Consider the following 17,895-nt stretch of genomic DNA (forward strand, 5'->3'; position numbering starts at 1 on the left):
CTCACTGAAAAGTGGATTTGGCACATAGGATCTTAAGTCTCACTGAAAGATGCTTTTGAAAATTTTACCCAGAATCCAGCACTGGAAGAACAGATTAGCTAGAATATCAAATAGATCTAATGGAATGAACAGATAGCAAGATTTTTAGTTAAAATAGATTAGAACAGCCCTTCTTCTGGTACACTGGCTCCTTGGCTTATGGTCCTGGCCAAAACCAGCCCATACAGAGGTGCTGGAAAATAGAAACATTTCTTCAAAGCTCCCAAATCAGGCCGCTTTTGAATTTTGCCTGGCATTCTTATTCCATCCAAATCTTTTGCCAATTTCAAGAGGCAAAAGGAGAGTGGAAAATGCTAGCAATTAGCAGGGACTGTGTCTGAGGCCTTTTCTAATCAAGAGGGCTGGGTGTTCAGTGATCAAATGCATGTAGGATTCTGCTCCCCCCACCCCAAGCTCTCAAGGAAGAGAGGGAGCGAGGGAGCATATAAAATCATGCCGCACCAATTTTTTCCCCCTTCTCAAATTATCTGGCATAGCAGCAGCTTGACCGAGCTGACCTTTTAGGAGCGTTGTTTCCAGAAGCGATAATTCCCACAGAGGAAATTACCGTTAAACTTATAACAGTTAACTCATCTGCTTTGGTTTACGGTGCTGGATATTATTGTTAATTGATAATGTAATTAAAATCAGTTTGTTTACATATATGTAAGAAGGATTTATTTAAAAAAAGGAAAATAAGGATGGGGATTGCTCAGCTGAGATGGGCCATAAAATGCTCAACTAACTGGAGTGAACATAGCTCTTGTAAACTCCACCTGCAAATAGTTTAATCACCTTGTTAACACTATTCAGCAATAACTTTCCTGAGTTGTGCCTACTCAGAAATATTCATGCGCTCATGCATCACTTTAATAAGCTTATCAACACAGTCATAAGCCATTAATTAAACATTTATTAGTAATTATGCTTTGGTATCATTTAGCGTTTAACTCCCTGTGTCATAAACGGAGCGTCTACCCCCAACTGATTCCACTTCGCCAGCCAACTTGACACTGATGGAATGGTGCCATCTGCCCCTTGCTGACACACCGCGCTACCAGCCATGCATTCCTCTCCAAAGTTTGACTCCACTCAACAGGTGTAAAATCAGAGAGTATTAATTGGGAATTAATATTTCATCAGGAGGTCTTTGCTTAGCAATGTGCAAATGAGGTGATTGCCGTGAAAGGCAGAATTCTAATGGGTCCCATTCACAGTTAACAAGGCAGATGTGTGTTGTGGGATGGAAGACACTCCGACAAAACCATGGCAGCTCCTCTTTGCAAATGTTACTGGGGTTTCTAGAGGAGAATTAATGGCTAGTGTAGAAGACAATGTTATTAATATGACTATTATTTCTGTTGCAGTAGCTGCTTGTTGCATCAAGCTGTTGTCTTATTATGGGGATTGTGAGATTTTTGGGGTAGCAACTGTCTTTTCGGGGGTGAGGGTAAAAATTCAGAGCCTCATTGCCATTTTCAGAAGTGACTTCGGACCCTGTGTTTCACTGACAGTCAATTAGATGAAAGGCTTTTCAGGCTCAGATGCTTAAAGGTATTTAGGCACCTAATGTCCACTGATTTCAATGGGAGTTAGGAGCTTAAATAGCTTTGTGCATCTGGGCCTCAGTGCCCAAGTCATGTTTGAAAATTAGGCCCTAATGAAAATTTTACCGTGTGTGTGTGTACAGCACCTAGCAAAATGCAGGCCCCAATCCTGGACTGTGGCATCTAGGCATTACTGCAGTACAAATTATTGTAGCACCTGAGGAGCTCATGAAGGGATCAGGGCCCCATTGTGCTAGGAGCAGACCGGAGAGGGAATATGATTCCACTGAAATCAATTAAGGATCTGGCCTTCCAAAGCAGAGGCTGCCCTTGGTGGTACCAGCTGAGCCCTCCCAAAGGGGTCCAATGCCAGCAGGGCTGAGCAGAGAGTATAGTGACCGGGGTTAGGCTTTGGATGTGGATTCAGGTTCCAGCTTGATAGCAATGAAAACTCCCAAGTTCTTTCATGAGAAATTTGGACCCCCACGTGGCAGAAGTTTCACAAAGGTCAGCATTTTGGGGGTGAGATTTCCAGTATTTGGGGCCAAAATTTTGCAAGTTTTTGCCTTCACCCAGACCCAGTTGGGAAATAGGTTCCTTCCAGTTCGAGATCCAACCTGCAGTGTGAATGTGTTGTGGCGGCAGGTGGAGATGCAGGGACTCAACTCCCATTTCCCTCCTTCTCTAATGGGAAGTGTTAGAATCTGTAGGGTTTTAGCTCAGCACCAGGTTCTAGGGAGGATTTAGAAAAGGTTAACCCTCGAGCAATCAGACCGGGGTTCTCAAACTTCATTGCACTCTGACCCCTTTTCTGACACGACCCCAGGAAGGGGGATCGAAGCCTGGGGCTTGGGCCTCGAGCTTCAGCCCTGGGCCCTAGCCAGTCTAATGCCAGCCCTGGAGACCCCATTAAAACAGGGTCATGGCCCACTTTGGGGTCCCAACCCACAGTTTGAGAACAGCTGGATTAGACAAATGGCATGTAATGAGCAGTCCAGACTTGCCCATGGTCAAGCAGCAGGACCAGATGTTACTGTGAACAGGGTGAGATGCACCTTGGACCTTTTGCCCTTAGACCCCCTTTGCTGACCTCACTTCATGTGAATGAGAGCAGCTCAGCTGAATTCAACGGAATTAGACTGCGTCTCCTACCTCCTTCTCAGGCAACAGGATTTGCTTCCTTCTCCTCTTTTGAGGGAGGAACACTGAATGGTTCTTGGATGGGATCTCTGGGTTTTAGTCCCCCTTTTTTCCCCCCAACCATATTAACACGACAGTTTCCTGCAAGAAACCAAACCTGCAAGGAGCCTGGGACCAGTGGCTGATTAAAGGGATTCAAAACAACTTCTCCAAAACAAACATTGCTTATTCTCCCACAGGTACATAGCAATCAGAGAAGAGGATTAAAACAACTATATGCCTATATGCCTGCGTCCAACAATTTCCCTCAAAGCTTGGGCAAGCCTAGGTGCCATAGATCGTGTGTTTCAGTCCATCTGCTCTCCACAGAACAGCTCCTGGCAACTTCCTCCCAAGAGAGAGTTTTTAACTGTTTAGTGTTCTTTTGATCTTGGGGACCCAGCCTTGGTAAACCAGCTGCATAACTCCACCTGGCACCAGGAAATATCCTCCCAATTAATGGCCCAACCATTGTTTGCTTTACTGACTTGAAGCTGTACATCCAGAGATGTTTCAGAGTAACAGCCGTGTTAGTCTGTATTCACAAAAAGAAAAGGAGTACTTGTGGCACCTTAGAGACTAACCAATTTATTGGAGCATAAGCCATCCGATGAAGTGAGCTGTAGCTCACGAAAGCTTATGCTCAAACAAATTGGTTTGTCTCTAAGATGCCACAAGTACTCCTTTTCTTTTATCCAGAGATGTCTTATCTCTGGCTAAACACCTGTCAGCGTTGGTCTAGGTTTACTTGGTCCTGCTACAGAGCAGGGGGCTGGACTTCATGAATTCTAGGTCTTTCCAGCCCTACATGTCTATGATGCTAGGGTCACCATCAGGGATGTAACCTGGGATCTCTCGCTTTGCTGGAGCAAATGGACTAGTGCCATTGCTTACACAGTCAGGTACTTAGACATGTACCTAACTTTCGGCACTTACGTAGTTCTGCTGGTTTTTCCTATCAGCCCCTCTTGATTTAACTCCAAGTAGTCAGACAGACTATCAAGCAGGTAAACGGAGGTACGTATAATATTAATAAAAAATAAAGCTAACTCCCTCATTCTCCACACCAGGTTTCTAATCCAATGCTCTATCCATTGGGCATCACTACTTCTTTATTGACTAGGCAACACAGACGGGGAGCTAGAGATCCATAGAGAGTCCAGGCATCTGGCCATATCCAGCAAGCTCGAGAAAAAAATCCCCTTTCTATCCACTACAGCCAAGCTCTGGCATGTGTCCACCAGGAGGGACCCTACAAGGAATCCTAAAGTGGCCATGGCTTTGCTACTTATTCATGGTGCTTCGGATGAATTGGCAGGGAGCAGCTTGATGCTGCACTGGGTCGTGTGCTGTTTTATAAATTTTAATCCTTGCTTTGAATTTTCCAGCAGAATGGGTCTGCTCTACCTCTATGCTGGAAGAAAGTTATTTTCGTTACCCTGGAAACATGGGGACGAAAGCTCCATCATGCATTGGCAAGAAAGAAACAGGAGAGAAATAGATGACAGGGGAAATAAATAATAATAAACTCCATTTCCATTTCAAAAGAGCCACCTTCACCCTTTGAAGCATAGAGAGGCTGTATCAGAGGGCCTGATCCTCTCTCCCAGAGATCAGGAGTTGAGGGTGTTTGGTACCTTCCAGGAGATGCTGCGTTCTTCATATGATCGGGCCCACTAGGGCTACTTTGCTTGAGTTTGACAAGAAAGCCAGAGGTGCCAGATAAATGTGAATAGCTCTTTCCTTCCCCACAGCTGTGACTTGTTATAAATATTTAATATCGTACCTTGTTTAAACCCAGGGTGCTTCACACACCGGGCACATCTGTGGGTCAAAGAGGAAATGTCCAAGCTAAAAACCAAATCCAACTGGCTGAAAGGCCGCCTTTTTCCTTCTACAGCGTGGGCCACAATCTGTAGTTCAAGGGAGCCCCCATCTTGCCTTTCATAGGTGCCAATGAGAGCTTCTGCCCTTCATGTAAAAAACCTGCCTGCTGGTCCATCATCAGTGAGGAAAGAACCTGGGATCTCTGGCTTTGCAGCCCAGGTATCAAGCATAGGTGCTAATGGACAAACATTAGCTGGCAAGATATTTAGCATGTGCCTAACTTTAATCACATAAATAACCCCCAATGAAGTCACTAGGACTGGTCACATGCTCTGGCAGGTGTTTAGGTACCATGCCGAATCAGGGCCCTTATTAGCTGTCAACGAAAATGAGTGGTTACTCTTTGAATCGCTCACAGAGCATGACTTCAGGAGGAAGCAGGACCCCACAAGAGAAACACTGGGGTTAACCAGCCAGTTCACTAAACCTGCTTTCCCACAGTGCGCAGAATCCCCTACCCCACAGAGCTGAGAGTTTCACCCCTAGCATAACTCTGTTGATTTCAGCTATTTCCACTGATTCCCGTGGAATTACACCCAGGAATAGACTTGGCCCTGCTGGGATATGACTGCAGCTTAGAAATGTGGAAGAAAAGCAGCTGGGAAAGGGAACTGCATGCAACTAGTGTGCAATTGCTTAAAAGTCAAGAGGATGTTACTGACACCCTGAAACCTCTGTGCCCTGCCCTCTCTTACATCTTCCAAACCGCAGAGCAAATTCATAGCTTGCAGCTTGGCTCCCTCCTCTTCTCCAGTGCACTGGTTCATATTAATCCGCTCTCCCTTCCTGAGATGGGAAGGACTGGGATCCTATTTTTCTGCTCGTCTGTAAAGTGCCTGGCACTATGCAAATAAATACAGTAAGACCTCAGAGTTACAAACACCAGATTTACGAACTGACCGGTCAACCACACACCTCATTTGGAACTGGAAGTACGCAAATCAGGCAAAAGCAAATAAAGTACGGCACAGTACTATGTTAAACAAACTACTAAAAAAATAAAGGGAAAGTTAAAAAAAAAAGATTTGAGAACGTAAGGAAACTGTTTCTGTGCTTGTTCCATTTCAGTTCAGATGGCTAAAAGCAGCCCTTCTGCATAGGAACGTGTCAAAGCTGTGTGAAGTCAAGGTTCAGCTTTAGCCTTTTGAAAGAACCACCCTAACGTTGTGTTCAGAGTTACAGACAGCCTCCATTCCCAGGGTGTGCAAAACGCTGAGGTTCTACTGTACACAGCAATAAGCTCTCCTCCATTCCACACCCAGGGCCATATAGAGCCTGCAGCCTGGGCACAAAACTTCCACTGACACAGGGCCATGTCCCGCTGCTTTGCCCCCTCTCCCCGCTACTACTCCCGCCTATCCATGGCTCTTTTCTCCCTTCTTTTGCTTGGCCTGTCATTGCTCCAAAGAAAGTCCTCCAATCCTTTGAAGAGTTTCGGCTCCCCTCTGAAGCAAGCCCAGGGAAAACACAAGGTTTCACTTCCAGTGAGAAGATAACCACCCTAAGCCAAACAAAAGTTGTTGGTTGTCAATATTCAAGGCTTTCCTATATGCCAAGGCACGTCCCTCAGTCATGGAAGCCAGAAAGCAGCAGCCGACTGGATTTTAACTTGCCACTGCCATCTATGGGGCTATGATTGCTATTAGCCAAGCAGTGCAGGCTCATGAGCCAATTGATCGTGGTTCTCGTTATTGTCCACCCATTCCAAAAGGAAGTTTGCAGTACCCGGGGCTGCTTGGCGCTTTAAAACAAACAGCCATTGCTGTGTCGATGTGGCTACGAAGCAGAGAAATGTAAGCAAGAGGCACTGCTTGATGGGATGTTTTGGGTGCATTTCAGGTAAACTGTGTTGGATTTTGGCTAGCCCTGCCTTCCACAATCTTGTCTGTGCATCTAAATGTTATTACACCATTAGTACCTTTGATAAGCCTTTGCCTCACACTTTGTCTGGCTTTTTATGTTTCTCTTCCCCGCCCCCCCCCATCCACTTCCCTTTTCCTCTCCTTCTTCACCTATCCTTTCCTAATGCATCTTCTTTTCCCAGGAGCTCCAGGGAAATCTACAGCCCACCGTGGTATGGCGTGGCAGGGAGGATCCAATTCTGATCACCCTTACACCAGTGTAAACCAGGATTCTCTCCATTGGAGACAATGAACTATGTTAGCCCCTGCAAATCTTTGTAGTTCCATTGAAGTTAATGGAGCTGGGCCAATCTGCACCAGCTGAGGATCGGGTCCAACTGAATTACCTAGGTGTAAAATGGGGGGGTGAGGAGGGTTGAGTAAAAAGTGAATCAGATCCTTAGGAGTAGGTTCTGCTTTCTCTTACGCCCGTGTAAATCTGGAGTTAGTCCATTGGCATCAGTGAAGTTACTCCAAATTTACACCAGCGTAACAGAGATCAGGATCTGGCCTGTAGTATCCAGCTAGCTAGCTGCACTGTTGCGGTTGTGGTTGTGACCTGCAGTGTTTCAAATCATTGCTGTAGTATTTTTTCAATAGGGGCTCTGAGGCCAATCTTCTCCCATCCCGTGACATGGGAACTGTGGCTCACATCTTTTTTGACTTAAACCCTATGTTTTCCAGACAGGCATCAACCCAGTTAACACCCATAAAAAGTAACTTTTTACCTTTTGTCTGTCTCTCTGCTACAGAAGGCGGGGGAGGTAATATCTTTTATTGGACCAAACTTCTCTTGGTGAGAGAGACAAGCTTTGAGCTTTCACAGAGCTCTTCTTCACAGACATGACCGACACCACATGGCACTAATGTGGTCCTTCCGAGCTTAACACTTGTCATCTGCTTTTTCCAGATACCTTTTTCTGGCAGTAGTCTTGTTTAGTGGTCAAAGCAGGAGACTCAGAATCAGGAGGCCAATTTTCTGACTTCGACTCTGCCGGTGACTTGCTGTATGACTTTGGAGAAAGTGGTGCCTCAGTTTCCCCCTTTGACATCTGCCTCATAGGAGTGTTTCAGGGATCTGTTAATTAGCACCTGTGATGGGCTTTGAAATGTACGCTTGAAAGAAGATCAGCCCAGGGTCACCATTAAGGGAGGAAGCAAGGTCTTCCAGTTAAGACTACTCAGAAGACGGAGGTTCAATAAGAACATAACAGCCACAGAGGGTCAGACCAAAGATCCATGTAGCCCAGTATCCTGTCTTCTGACAGTGGCCAACGCCAGGTGCCCCAGAGGAAACGAAGAGAACATGTAATCAACAAATCATCCATCCCCTGTCGCCTATTCCCAGCTTCTGGCAAACAGAGGCTAGGGACACCATCCCTGCCCATCCTGGCTAATAGCCATTGATGGACCTATCCTCCATGAACTTGTCTAGTTCCCAAACTCTGCCCCAGCTACTTTGTGTGGTCTAAGGCAAGTCACTTAGGCTCAGATTTTTAAAAGGTATTTAGGCATTGTGACACTCAGTGATGCAATGCCTAACTGATTTAGGTTCCTAAATCTCATTTTTAAAAGGGATTTGGGCACTTATGAGTCTAAATCTCCTTGACAGTTGACAACATGTAGGTTCTTAAGTGCCTAAATCACTTTTGAAAATGAGACTTGAGTTCCTAAATCAGTTAGGTGTTGCAGTACTGAGCACAGCAAAGCCTAAATAGCTTTACAAATCTGCGCCTTTATGACTCTCTACTTCAGTTTCCTTATCTGGAGTATGTATGCGTGTGTACACAACACCTAGCACAATAGGGCTCTGATCTTGGTCGGGACCTGCACATACTGCTAGAATACTTGTACTAGGAGTCTTTTTTGGTGATGGGGGTGTTTAATTCCTCCATGGAATTACTGTGCTGTTATTTACATCTTCATTAAAACAATTTACAAAGAAACAAAAAGAGAAGAGACTATAATATCTAACCACTGAGCATGTGGCGGAGGTGAAATGTCTTTGGAAGATCTCTGCATTTATAACACTACATATTCACACAATACAACTGCTTTTCACCCACAGATCTCAAAGCCCCTTTACTAGGGAAGGAAAATATCAAGACCTTTGTTTTAACAGATGGAGAAACTAAGACAAAGTGACTTCCCCAAGGTCAAACAACTCAGGTCTCCTGGGTACCTGTCACGGGGCACAGACTCACCAGCAGTGCCTCCTGCTGGTCATCTCTGGGAATTAGCATTCCAGCCTCCAGAGCGCCCTCTTCAGGCCGGTGTCTTGCCTTGCTGCTGGGTCCCGTGTCCCTCCCAGGATCCCAGTGCCCCTTTAACTGGGTGCTGCCGCCTGGCAGTACCCACACAGTTCGGGGTCTCCCCCTCCCAGGGGAACCCCCCACCCACTATCCCTACCTCGCCTCAGTCGTAGGCTCCTGCCAGTCACCAGCTAGCCCCCACGCCCTAGGGCAGACTGCAGTATGAGCCACTCATCACTGGCAAGGTTGGGTTTGGACCTGCTGCCTCTGTCTAACCTTGGGCTGTCCCCTGCAACCCCAGTACCTGTTGGGCCTAATGCTAGGCCACAGCCTGGGGCTTTCCTGGCTGGAGCTCCCCAGGCCCTTCCCCAGCCCTGCTCCAATCTAGGTACTCTGCTTAGGTCCCTACAGCCAGGTTCCACCCTCTCAGAAGCTAACAAGAGAGTGTGCTCTTCTGCTCCCGGCTTCCCTGGCTTTTATAAAGCCTGCTGGGTCTGTTTGGGGCATGGCTCCCTGCTGCAGCTGCTCTGCCAATCAGCCCGGCTCTTCCCCTGCCCCAGCCCTCTCCCAGGGCTATCTTAAACCCCTCTGGGCCTGAGCAGGCGTCCACCCCGCTACAGTTCCATTCTACTGCCCTAATCTCTGGATAACATTGCCTCCCCGTAGAAGGGCAATAGAGGGTATCCTCACATGCCCACGGCGTCCATGTATGTGCACGGCCAGAAACTACTCCAGCAGCCCTGGAATGGCATGTGAACTTGAAAAAACAAACCAACAGCTAAACGGGGATATTGCTTCGGTCACCACTGACTGTTAAACTTACTGCCATGGATGTAAGAGCAGGGGACTAAAGTCTGCTCAAAGACACACGGCTAAACTCCAGAGCAACTCTACTGAATTCAGTGCAATTACTCCAGGTTTTCCGGGGTGCGACAGAGTGTGACGCAGTCTAGGATACTGCGAGTTTTCCATGCTGCAATAACTCAGGAGGTGGAATTGTTGCTGCTTCCAGAAGAAAAGAGTTGGGGAAGTGGTTGAAGGTAGCAGCCTGAATCAAACAAGAAGCTGTGAGAAGAATCTGATTTTCCTTGCAACTCCCAGTGACACCAGCTGGGGTTTTGGATGCTTGGTGTGTCTGAAAACCAGTCCTTGTGCTGAGCAGAGCTTTTACTCGGCCTTGTCAGGAGCCCTGACCTCTAGCCTGCAAAATTCAAGTGGTCCAAGCACTTGCAGGCTTCCCAAAAGCCATTCAGCACGTCTGCTAATCTCCTTTCTGAATTAGTTCCATTTTCCAGCAATTCTTAAAGAAACCTGTGACTAGTTTTCTTGAGAGGGTGTCCGGAAAGGCCATCTGCCTCTCATGTTGAGAGGAGAGGATCAAGTGGACAATGACATGTCTAAGGGTATGTCTGCACTGCAATCACCGGGTGTGACTGCAGCTCATGTGGACATACCTGAGCTAGCTTTAATCAGCCTGAATCCCTGCATAATCTCGGTTGTCTAGCTCACACTGAAGCAGCTTCACTTTGATCTAGCTCACTCAGGTACGTCTACACAAGCTGCAATCACACCCTGTGACTGCAGTGCAGACATACCCTTAGTGCCCATTCAAGCACTCGGACCGTGGTGATGAGGGGGTGGGGTAGGATGTGGACCTTTTATTTAAGTGCTCGGCTCCGGAGGGGCAAATGAGCATTACAGTGTTGTGAGCAAATGGGCAACCACCCTGCTCCAAACACAGTGGACATACGCTGGGCCACATCCTCAGTTGGTGCAAACCAGTGTCACTCTATTGACTTCAATGGAGCTACACCAGCTGAGGATCTGGTCCTATGTATCTAGTCTCAGCTTTACCCCTTCTTGGAGTTTGGCCTTATGGATAATTCAAATAAGAGTTAGTAGAGCATAAGTTTCAGCCTAAGGTTTCTCCCAAGGTTGGCTGCTTCTAAGGTTCTCCTGCAGGACCTCTCAGACCCGGACCTTAGTTCCACCTGCCCCTGAAAGAGCCACTCCAACCCTTTGTCTAGCAAGATGCGCCTGCCATTATGACTCAGCATTACGTTTACTTGCATCTTTATGAAGGCACTTAGCACCTGACAAGAGGAGAACTCACCTGAACGCTTCTGCAAAATCCTAGAATGTGCCACTCTAATTCCAAGATATCTTGAGTGGCTTGTCACAGTCCTGGCCAGGTTAGCGCAGCAGGGTTGTATCCTGTCCCCGTTGCCTTACCAGAAGTCAGTGGAGGGGAAGGGGGATGAATCAACACGACTCTGGCATTGTGTGGTGTTAATCAGCAAACTCTCAGCTTTACCTGGCTTGTGCAAGTGTCATTGCAGCACTGTCGGAAAGCACTGAAAGGACGGAGAAGTTGACAAGCAGCATAGGCAGCGTTGTCAGCACAGTGGGAAGCCCACATCAGCCTTTCAGAGATCAAACCACGGAAGATTGGGTAAAATGGACAGGGAAAAGAGACACAGCAAGTAAATTACCCCAAGAAAAACTCTGCATGAGCTGAAGGAACTTCTCAGCACAGCCATGTCAAAACAAACAGCGGAAGCCAGGAAGCCGATTAGAGCAGGCGGCAAGGCCAGGAATAGCAACCAGCTCTGCGAAGGCTGAAGGAACAGAAGGCTGTGGCCCTGACGGATGGCGCCTAAGCAAGGGCAGCTGGAGAAGAGTGAAGGACAGGGGCTAGATCACCGAGGGTGGTTGCTTACAGGTGCATCCATGTGGGGGGGGGCGTTCGTGCATTGCAATGGGACATGGGATCTGGGATAGCTTCATGCAGGGAGACCTGGCCATCTGGATGGGATGCTGGATTGAAAGCTGGGGGGAGCACGCATCAGTGTCCAGAGTGCTTGCAGACAGCCACAGAAATACAGACACTCAGCCATGCTGGAGAATCATAAGCAAAGTCTGAGGAGCAAAAGCACAAATTCATCCATCCAAGTTAGCCTCGGAGAACAGAGAATCCTTTCCAGATGCGGGACAGTGGGTCTTGCTCACATGCTCAGGGCAGAGGGTTGGGGCCTGGGAGGGGGTCAGGGGTGCAGGCTCCAGGTGGCGCTTATCTCAAGCAGCTCCCAGGAAGCAGCTGGCATGTCCCCCTTCTGGCTCCTACGTGAAGGTGCGAACAGCTGGCTCTGCACTCTGCCCCGTGCACAGACGCTGCCCCCGTAGCTCCCATTCGCCACAGTTCTCACCAACGGGAGCTGCGGGGGCAGTGCTTGGGACGGGGGGGCAGTGGGCAGAGCCCCCTGGCTGCTTCTACATGCAGGAGCTGGAGGGGAGACATGCTGGCTGCTCCCCAGGAGCCGCACGGCGCAGAAGTTGGCAAGAAGCCTGCCAGCCCCGCCGAGCGGCACCGCCAACTAAGCAGTCAATGGCCCGGTCAGCACTGCTGACCGGCACCACGAGGATCCCTTTTTGACCGGGTGTTCCAGTCGAAAACCGGACGCCTGGTCACTCTACACGCTACAGTGTAGTCTCCCAAGGACTGAAATGCTTTAGTCTAACTAAAGCCGTTACACAGAATATAGGGGTATCTGGGTGGAATAAATGTAATGGCCCGTGACATACAGGAGTCAGACTAGAGGATCAAATGATCCCTTGCGGCCTTAAACTGCATGAACCTACAAAAACAAATACGGTCTCCTCAAGTCTGTATGCAAAGCTCAGGTAAAATAAGCTTTGCGCAGCAGAGGTGTAATTCTTACTGCTCAAGAACCCACCATCCAAGCACTTCAGAACAGGGAAGCGATCTCAGGGAAGTGGTCTATAGAAGCCCTGATCTTACACAAGAGGCTGGCAGGGCTGGGTAAATCCATTTGGGGGCAGAGAAGGAGGGAACTAAGTACCTGTAGCTTCAGGGGAGTTTGTACGCTTTAGTCCAGCACCTGCTGTTCGTTCCCTCTCGAGGAAAACCAGTGACCAGCCAGTTTCCACAGAGCACAGTATGTATCATAAAATAATAAGCTGGCTACAGATCGAGGGACGTGATCGTTCCTCTCTATTCGACATTGGTGAGGCCTCATCTGGAGTACTGTGTCCAGTTTTGGGCCCCACACTACAAGAAGGATGTGGAAAAATTGGAAAACATCCAGTGGAGGGCAACAAAAATGATTAGGGGACTGGAACACATGACTTATGAGGAGAGACTGAGGGAACCGGGATTGTTTAGTCTGCGGAAGAGAAGATGAGGGGGGATTTGATATCTGCTTTCAACTACCTGAAAGGGGGTTCCAAAGAGGATGGATCTAGACTGTTCTCAGTGGTAGCTGATGACAGAACAGGGAGTAATGGTCTCAAGTTGCAGTGGGGGAGGTTTAGGTTAGATATGAGGAAAAACCTTTTCACTAGGCGGGTGGTGAAACACTGGAATGCGTTACTTAGGGAGGAGGTGGAATCTCCTTCCTTAGATATTTTTAAGGTCAGGCTTGACAAAGCCCTGGCTGGGATGATTTAGTTGGGGATTGGTCCTGCTTTGAGCAGGGGGTTGGACTAGATGACCTTCTGAGGTCCCTTCCAACCCTGATATTCTATGATTCTATGCCAGGCTCACTAGCTGTTCCACCATCTTCCACTTGGAGACCCTTGCAGGGTTTTCTGCTTACCAGCAAGATCTTGCCTCCTTGGGATCTACTTAGTTCATGCAGACACTTTTTGGGGGGGGCTGAGGGGTGGGGGTGGGGTAATAGTTTGGAGGCCAGTCCTCCTGAAACATAGAACCCATCAATGCCCCTCTCTCCAAGGGGGCAAAGCTTCAAAGGCTGGGTATCTGCATAACTGGCACTGGGTGATGTTGCATTAATAATTCCAGATGCTACAGGAAACCGGCCCAGCAAGCCAGAAAACACGAAGATAGACACCACACTTACTGATAGAGAAAGGTCCATTAATATTTTCTGCGCCTATGGTGTCTGGCACGTCCCAGGAGAATAAGTCTTTTGACGTTTCCACGCTTCCAAGCTCTCACATCTGTCATAGGAGCCATTTGCTTCGCTGTCTGATCATTGAGGCAGGGAAGGGGATATATATATATATATCCATCATGGCCTAGCAGTTGGGTTATATTTGGCAGAGTTTGCTGTGCTGAGAGTTTAAAGTGAGGCTACAAGCCGGCTGCTTGAAAGATGATTGTTGAATCAAAGCCCCGCGCGTCAGAAAAACCCTAGCCCTTTATTAGAATAAGAGCTGCTGATAATTAATAATATCTTCCATTCATGCAGGACCTTCTGTCCCAAAGGATCACGCAAAGCAGTTAGGAGAATATTTACGCCCAGGCTCCTTTGATAACAGTAGCAGGGCAGCAGCTGCAGAAGCAATAGGTGTTTAAGAATAATGTTGGGTTAATCAGAGTTTCCTCCTAGCAGATGCCAGAAGCTTCTGCAAAGCCATGTGAGGGAATCTGAAAAACAGTTTTGACAGGCTGGCCATCACATTCGTCTGGATTGAAACAGGCTGTTTCCCAGTAGAATGCTGCTCCTTTGACCAAGAAAACAGCAAAAATGGGATTTAGGCTTAAAACAAGACCATCTTTTAATATGGTCCAGCAGTTAAAGCCCCCAGCTGGGAATTAGGAAGTCTGGTTTCACTGGCACGCAGCAGGACCCTGGGCAAGTCACTTCCCCACTGTGTGCCTCAGTTTCCCCACTGGGGACAATAATGCTCACCTGTTTATTGTGCACTTGTTTATTGTGCACTGTGGATGAAAGAGCTACACATCATGACTGTAGGCCCAAATCCTGCTCCCTGTGAGTGGATAAGGCCCCAAAGGCAACAGAATCAGTACGGTTCCACAGACCTGAAAGGATCACAGAGATCTCACCAGTATGCATGTGGGGCTGTGTTTTGTGGGAACGGGAGGGCAGAGAATCAGGGGAGCGGCCAATGGAAAGCCAGAATCAACACATTACAAGTCAGGCAGGCTTCACTGGCAACCCAAAACCTTCAAAGTGCTGGAGTATGCCCAGACATTATGGTGATGGGGGACTTATAATTGTAGGCAATAAAATAATTGTCAATGAAACGGCTGGGGAGACCACCCGGAAAGGCCCTGGCAATTCGCTGAGGGATCTGGTGGTCACTAATGAAATTAAATGTTGAGTCGCATTATCTTTAAGCTACAGAAACAGCACCTTTCTAACCTTTACTCCCGAGTCTTCGTGGGGCAGCCTGTGAACGGTTACACAGCAATAAAGCCACTGAGATTAAGTGGCCCAGCTCCCCTCACCTTGTTTTTATACATCCCACCCTCCTCTTTGGCTTATACACACTGTGCAAAAATAGAACTTAAAGGCCCACTTTATATCTATTTTAAGCTCGCTTCATCTCTATAGCACTGCTTAGCAATTGCATTCGCCAAAGCATTTACCAGTTAAGTCTCTGTGAAGTACGTAGGTATTATGCTCCACGGGGGGAGTGAAGCGACTCCCCTAAGGTCACATGGCAAGTCAGTGGCAGAGTTAGGCCTAGAACTCAGAAGCACCTACACTTGGGCTTAGGCCATTTGCCAGACCTCACTCTAAAACTGTGGCTCGTGGAGAAAGCTATGCTAACTGAACCAGTGTAAGAGCCATCAGTGCAGCCTGCCCCCACTGGCCATCCTGTTTGCATTGGCTGTTTTGCCCTGGGTCCCCAGTTGTGCAGCAACACAGCACAAACCTCGGGGTATCTAGCCCCCACAGTTCCCAGTCTAGCTACCTGAAGCTGTGGTTTGTGGGAGATTACCAATGGCCTTTCAACCTCCATCCAGTCAACCCTGCAGATTGTCGATAGTTTAAGCTCATTGAGCCAAAGCTTGATCAACAAGAAGTTGCTGGACAGGTCATCATATTCCGCCCAGGAGACAAAGTGCCATTTCTCAAATAAAGACAGGCTCCTTTTAAACCAGTTTCATGTGGCTTTAGCACTGGTGGAAGATGCAAGATTACCAAGCCTGTAGAGGGCCTGATTCGCTATTGCCCCTACAACTTGGGCCTGACTCTCCGTAGCCCTGCACCTCACACCAGGGCAAAGCAACAACGGATGAGAAGAGAAGCACGAGACAGCCATGTCACACTCACATTGCCTTGGTGTCAGTGACTGCACAGAGGGGTGGAGCAACGGAGAATCCCGCTCTGAAACAGGTGCAGCACGCCATTCCTCTGGCCTAAAAGGACCACCTCTATGGAACAAGAGGAGATTTCAGTCTCCAATAGCTCATCAAGCCCTCTGTCTCTCTACTGAGACTGCCAGCAAGGTTGCCAACTGCACCGATTGTGATGACCTTTAGGGGGGACACCTGGCCACAGGAACTAAGCTGAGAACTCTCAAATTCCCTTCATACAGACAACCCATAAGGCTATCGGATCGCAAAAAACACTCGGCCCGATTCTCCTTTGCTCTGCACCATGTGCAGTTATTCATACAATACACGGCAGGTTTAAGGCACTACCATTCTGTTCCCTGTGCACTGGTGAATGTGGCTGGACAAGGCATAGGGCTTTGGAGAACGAGGCCCACCGAATCAACTCTGGGACTGTTTCCGAGGCCTCATAGCCATCAGGTAACGCTGCGCACGTATGCGTAAAGATCCCTGAAATCCATCATATGACTCAAATGAAATACGCTAAGCAACTTCTCCTGCCTATAAGCACATGCACCATTGCTTTCCTGTCTTCACAATCCGGTGAAACCCTTCCCCTCCATCAGCCCAGAAGCAAGGTACATTCCAGATGGTTCCCCCAGCCTAAAAAACCACACTGCACAGCCGATTAAATTCTGCTTGTTGTAATTAAGCCCGACACAATTAGCTGTCAAGCAGGGCACTCATCTGTTTTATGTTGCAATCTCTTCACCAGGCCAGGCTGCTAGACAAGATTGTCACTTTTCTAAAAGATTTTCATTACTTATCCTGGGCTCCGTGTCAGACTATGAAATATAAAAGTGTGCTCTGTAGCCAGCTCAGGGAAATTCTCATTTAATGTTCCACACAGCATTATGAAAGTAATGTACTCTGAAAATGAATGCATTTTGGAACATTTCGGAAGAAATGTAATTTGTCTGCTAAGTACGAACGGTAAGTTCACGAATTTACTGATTTTTTTTTCAATATGCCTTTCAGAAAGTTGGGGAGATTTTCCTGACCTAAAATGGGAGGAAGAGAAACTGTTTGCTTCTTCTTTTGTTTCCCTCATCAATACTGTGGCTGCAGAGCATTCTCTGTGTAACAGCCAACCACTGTCACATAAAAATCCCAACCTGACAGAAAAGAAATATACAGCCTGAAATGGAAAGGACAGAAAATAACTGAGGTCAGCGAGAAAAGAGAAGCTTCCTTCTTTCCGTGCCTTTAAGAATATAGACCAAGAAACCCTTTGCCACTACTCACAGCTAAACAACCGGCATCTATAGACAGAGAGGCCGTTACAATTTCCCTGCTTTGGTGGGACAATGAATTGTACACATTACAAGTGTCAGAGACTAAGAGGGGTCAGACTTAGACAGTTGCTGAGCTTCTCACTCTCTGAAATTCAGATTTACAGTTGGGGGAAAAGAACAAAGGATTCAAGGTCTAAAAAGCCTCTTCTCCTCCCAAAATACATGACAGATTCTGGGGACCCTCTTTATTCTAACCTAGTAGGGAGTGCATCTTTGTCTCCCTCTAATGCCTGGTCCATATAAGAGGATAAGAGCCTACTACTGCTGCTAGCTAAGGGACTTGCTGCTTCAGCTCAAGGACTATTGTGTTTTCAGCACTGAAGGTCCCGGGCTTCAGACCTCTCTGATGGCTCATGCAGGAGACTGCTTTACCTGCACAACCAGACTGTTGGGTGGGAGGGTTGGAAATGCATTCAAAATGCTAGCTGGTCTTTCAAATCAGAAGAGAAATGGCTGCTCATTAGTGGTAGGGTAGTAATTTGACCTGACTGGGCATTTAGCTGGGAGAAGAGAGCAAAGTGAAATACATGTAAATTGGGCTAATGCTAAAGGATTGGAAGGTAAGGGAAGGGAACGAAGAAAACAAATGGAGAATTATGATGAGAACTGGGGCCAGAAAAGTCCCAGAGGCGTTGAGTGGACGAGGAGGGCTCATGCTTTATTCTG

Source organism: Caretta caretta, chromosome 25, assembly GCF_965140235.1.
Source record: "Caretta caretta isolate rCarCar2 chromosome 25, rCarCar1.hap1, whole genome shotgun sequence".
Lineage (NCBI taxonomy): Eukaryota > Metazoa > Chordata > Testudines > Cheloniidae > Caretta > Caretta caretta.